The sequence below is a fragment of the Silene latifolia genome, unplaced genomic scaffold (assembly GCF_048544455.1).
Source record: "Silene latifolia isolate original U9 population unplaced genomic scaffold, ASM4854445v1 chrun_scaffold_16, whole genome shotgun sequence".
In the NCBI taxonomy this organism is placed as follows: domain Eukaryota; kingdom Viridiplantae; phylum Streptophyta; class Magnoliopsida; order Caryophyllales; family Caryophyllaceae; genus Silene; species Silene latifolia.
The window spans coordinates 11,386,657-11,392,544 of NW_027413123.1; positions in this window are offsets into that span (position 1 = coordinate 11,386,657).

Below are 5,888 nucleotides of genomic sequence, written 5' to 3' on the forward strand. Positions count from 1 at the left end.
GTTTAACATTTTGGACGTCATCACTTATCATGTAATTTTCAACTTTGTTTTCAATATTAGCATGAATCTCTAAACCCTAAAGCTTATGTTGTGAAACTAGGAATGCTTGTAATCTTTCTTAAGAGTTTCTATTTTCTCCGTTTTTGTGAATCCTAAACTTATATTGTGAAACTGGGAATTTATGTTGTAAAACTAGAAGGTGACAATATGAAACTTGTACTAAATGCTTGGAAACTTTTCCTTAGAGTTTCTATTTCTGCTTTGGTGAATTCTAGAGCTTAATATGTGATGCTTGAAGGTCATTTTGAAGGCCATGTATGGATGCTATGTCCTATTAATGAAGTTTCTTTTTCTTATTTTGTGAATCATAGAGCATCACAATTCCAGTTTCACAATATTAGTATGTTTTATTGTTAACTTAGAAGATTATATTGTGAACCTACTTATATTGTGAAACTGGAATGTTATGTTCTGAAACATAAACTTCAATGTGTGAAATCATTTAGTTCTAATGTTTTTTTTCCTTACTTAGTGAATAATAGGGTTTACTCAGCAGCAAGAAGCAAGCTAGTATGAAGCGACCTCTTGAACTAGATACTAAACCAGGTAGTGAAGCTACTGAACCACCTAGTGAATCTACCGAACCAGCTACAAAAATGAAAAGAATTTCTACACAAAAGAAAAGGATTTACAAAGAGAGAATGCATGTGTTGAGGACTTGGATGTCTCCTTCTGGTTTTTACAATTTTATCAACAATGAGAAGAGTCCACCATCTGATAATCAGATACAAGCCATAAAGCAAATGGGATTTGGCGGCCTCTTGCTCCTTAAAAATGATCTTGTTCCCGGAAACTTGGCTTTTTGACTAGTTTCAAATTATGACCCCTTCAAAGGATCTTTGTTTAATGGAAAACTTCCTATTTTAGAGGAGGATATACATTTTTGCATGAGAATACCAATGGGTCCAGGAGTTGCTGTTGAAGAAAAAATCGGAGATAAGAACCCTTATTATTTGTCTATTTTGGAAAACTTCAAAACACAAAATGAAAAAGATGCAGTTGAGGCAAAGGACATCCTAAGCAAGTTGTCTTCACAAAAAGATGGTGGAGATGATTTCAAGCGAAATTTCATCATCTATATATTCTCTTCTCTTTTAGGTGGCGTTGTATGCAATAGGGCAAGTCTGAGACTTCCTAAAAGTTTGTCAGACACTGATTTGATCTCCGATTTTAACTGGTGCACTTTCATAAAAAAAAAATTGGCTGACCAAGTTCAGTGTTGGCAAAAGCAGGAGTTCAAGACTAAAAAGCTCAAAGAAAATTGGTTTGGTGGACCTATTATGGTCTTGGTTTTCATTTGCCTAAATCGCTATGTATTTAATTCATGCCTAGTTAGTCGACGTTTCCAACACTCTCAACTTGGACAAAAGAAGCTATATCCATGTGACTTAAGGTGGAATTGAATGACAAAATGCTGACGAAAAATCTTTCGATAGGGGTTCAGTTAAGCCTCCAATTGTGATCAACCACCATATGTCACATGCACATTTGTGTCTTCCAAAGGTTGAGCTTGGGCAGTCTTCCAAGTGAACAATTCCACAACAACAACAAATATCTGAAGCTGTAGCTGAAGCTGATCCTTTACCTCTACCTGAAACTGAAAATTCAGTCACAAGTAATACTATTGGGTTTATTCATAAACTTGTGCATTCCGCAAAGGTAATGGCTCAAGCTTTTGTGGAGTACCAATCTCTTGCTAGTCAAGCTCCCAACCAACTACCTTCCTCAACAACAGTTTCTAAACTAGTTGCAGCTGTAGATGGTATGTCAGATGGTTTTAAGTCATCCCAACAAGAGGATGATGAGGAGAATATGGAGACTGTGAAGAATGAGGAGAATGTCAAGGACATTATGAAGGAGAATGCTGTAGAGAATATCGTTGAGAATATTAAAGAGAATGTGGAAAATGGTGGGGAGAATGTGGAGGAATTTTTTGGGTGGTCTGAGGCTGAATTGTTTGAGGCATTAGATATGATGGGCGAAGCTTTGCAACCAATACAGCCATATCATTCACCACCAAATCCACAATACCTATCCATTAGGCTTCCGCCAGTGGATGACCATTTGTTATCTCAACCTGAATCTGCCACATCTTCTCATCAACTTGATTATGAGATGACACCGATCTCATGGTGTTGCTCCTTTTTTGGTGGATAGAATTCTTGTCAAATTCCCATGGTATACCCAATAGTTGGTGGCATGCATCCATAGGGACTACATCACACAAGATCTCATCTTTATAAACATTGCCAATTGAAAATGGAACCAGGCATTGTTTATCCACCTTGACCTCTGCTTCTTTGTTTAGCCATCTGAGCTTGTAGGGGTTGGGGTGCTCCTGAGTACTGAGGTTAAGCTTGTTAACCATGGTGATAGATGCTACATTGGTGCAGCTTCCACCATCAATGATCAAGTTGCATACCCTGCCCTGAATAGTACATCTACTCTTGAAAATGAGGGACCTTTGATCCTCCTCCAAAGGTGCATGTTGATTGTGCATTACCCTCCATAAACTAGACTATGGCCTGTATCAGGAAGAGCTATGACCATTTCCTGGCTGGGTTCCTCCTCAAGGGTTGTTTCCTCAATCACTGGTTCCTCCTCATATTCAACTGAACCCTCTCTTTCTCATTCCTCTACTTCTATTGATGTTAGTGCTCTCTTGGAAGGACAGTCCTTTTTGAAGTGGCCATACCCTTGGCATTGGAAGCACTTAATCTTTTCCTTGGTCAGAGGTGGGTTGGACTTAGGGAACATGGGTGCTTTCCCCTTGTCTCCTCCTATTTGGGACATTGGTTTAGGTATCTCATCAATCTTAACACCAGTGTAGGGTCTATAGACAGGTTTTGGTTTAGGTGTGGCAGGTTTAGACTTTCTCATTTTCTCCACTCTGAGTGCTAAGTTGACAACATCATCATATGACCAAAGTGGTTACATTCTAACCTTAGTTGCAATATTCTTATCAAGCCCTTCTAAGAACCTAGCAATCCTTTGCTCAGGCTTCTCATTAATCTTACACTGTAGGGTTAGTTATTCAAAATCCCTTAAATAGGTCTTAAGGGGTCTCTCATCCTGCCTAAGCTTAGACAACTTAATGAATAAGTCCTGAGTATAATCTTTGGTGACAAACTTATCCAAAATTTTTTTTTTAAGCTTGGACCAAGATTTAATAGGTTCCTTCCCTTCCCTTAATCTCTGATGTTTAAGGTTATCATACCATAGTGATGCATATCCTTTTAATTTCAACACAATTATAATTTTTGAACTCAAATATCTTTTCAACATCTCTAATTCATTCTAGTAAGTCATCAGAGTAAAGACTACGGAAAAATCAGGAATTTCTACCTTTAGATGTATGCAGCGCTTGCTCAAGAGCCTCCTCTTGTGTTCTGATGCTTTCTTCAGATTCTGATTCATATCCATGTGGTGGTTGTCCTCTCCCTGCTCCCATAAAGAAGCCTCTGCCTCTACCTCTTCCTCTGGTAGGTGACTGTCTTCTTGGATCATGGTTTGGAAACCTCTCTATCACTACATGGATAGCATTGAGCAGTGTGTCTATATTTCCTGCAAAAGTTTCTATTTTGGTCTCAATACCAGCAAATCTCTCTTCACTCATGGTTATTTTTGTGTTTTTGTTGTAGGTAGGAATAATGAGCTCATAGTTTCTCTCAACCCAAGACTAACACAAAGTTGGAATTGTGTTAAACCTGAGCTCTGATTACCAAAATTCAGTATAAAGCCTAGGGATAGGCAATAATGTTGTCTGGCTTGCAGGACAGTTTAAAAATACCAAATGACTTTGGAAAATTCTGAAATTTTTTGACAATTAAGTTTAAATATCAAACTAAAACTGTGCCAAATCTCATGAATTTTGAAGGAATCTAAATATTTTTAAGATCAACTGAAACAGCCTGAAATCCTGAGATTGCAGACAATTGACTCAACTAAAATATGGGACTTGTTTGTGTAGGACAAAGATATAGTCAAGACCCTAAATTTTCCTTAGAAGATTCACAAGAAATCCAAGATAACAACTTAACAAATTCCAGACTTAAATCCACAGTGAACACAGGATTAAAGTTTGAACTTTACTCAACACAATTAAACTGAACCACAGTCAGGCACAGGTTCAATTTAATAATGCCAAACTGTCTTTGATCAATTAACCACAGAGATCACATGTTAATTATTGGGCCAGGAATTCAAACTACAGTTGAACACAAATTTGAAAGAAATGAGAGAAGTCTCAAGGCTAATTTTTTCATTCAAAATAATCTGCTTCATACAGTTGAGACACAGGTCCTTATATAGGCCTTGTCTTTGAATTACAGCTCGAAAATCTAATAATCCAAGGGCCAAGATTTAATATAAGATAAGTACAAACTGTCTTAAATATATTACAAGCTGGAAATTAAAATTACTAGATGAAAATTAAACAGCAATGGGTAAAAACAGACTGAAATAAAGCATAGAATGCAGTCCTTGTCAGTTGTCTCCTTGTGCACAAGTTACTGTTGCTTTGACTTCCAGCAAAGTCAAGGCTTTTTATATTTTTTCCACGCAGGCTCTTGAGGAGAAAAGCAGCAATGGTCCTTCTTGGACAGTCCCACAATTTCCTTACCAAAAATAGAAGTCTGCTTTATGCTTTATCAACTCTTCTCAGCAGCATGTGACTGATTGTCCTTGCTTGTTTTCTGTGCTGAGTTTCCCTTGCATTTCCTTGGCTGATCTTAGATGTTTGAGACTCTTAATGGACTTAGTTGAGACCTCCTCCACCTGGCCATATAGGCAGCTGAAAGCTAGACCTGGTGAACCTCTTGACAGGTTATGTTGGGGGTGGAGTATGGGATGTTGCCTGGCCTTGGTCTGTGGTTTGGTCAGGGTTGTGAACTCGATCCGGCTCCTCATCGCACCTTGTCGTTTTGATACCACTTTGTAACACCCCCGTAAGTCAGGACCCTTCTTCAAGGCATTCCCATCAAATGGAGGCATCACAAGACTTGGTTTCCCAAGCTTGCAGTGCGAACAAACGAGTCAAGAAGAATTTAAGACAATGAACTTAAATAGATAAGTTATAGTTAGATAAATAGTTTACATATTAAGGGATGTAAATACCATCCCATTTAGTACAACCCAATTGAATGAAAAGGAGTTTAAATAGTGAAAAATTAAATAAGCATAAGTGGTGACAACTAATAAAGACCGTTCCCAAGCTCTCGCATCAAATCGAGCTAATCTGTCAACACTGCTCCCCATATAGGCGGAAATCACTATATGATTCACCACCGACATTTAAAAACAAAGTGTTAGTTTAATAATACAAATGCTCAATAAATGCAAATGATAAAGATTATATGCTCATGTGATAAATTCTAAGGCAACCAATCATAAATCTAACAAGTATATGAAATGCATGACAATCATTTCCAAGTTCCTTATCTCCACATAACCAGGGCGGGACACACCCATGACGCCACATACCAACACTAGGTACACGGAACACGTCCGTGGTACCGGGCCCGAGAGCGAGTCGAGTCCCTTGCAAGACATCGTGCCTCAACCACACGAGTCCCTCCAAAACTCAAGTACTAGATGTGCACGTCCTCCTTGGAGTGGGAAGCTCCAAGGGGTGACTCAAGCGAAAGACGGTTTCCCAACCGCCTTCCGTATCCATAACCACAACCAAATATACTCCACCATTCTCCAACACCAATCAAAATACAATCAACACAAACCATTTCCAACAAGAATACTCATGTAATTACACCAAACATAATACAAGTCAAAATGCTCAACTTTCACCAATTTACCTCTTTTCATGTAATTAC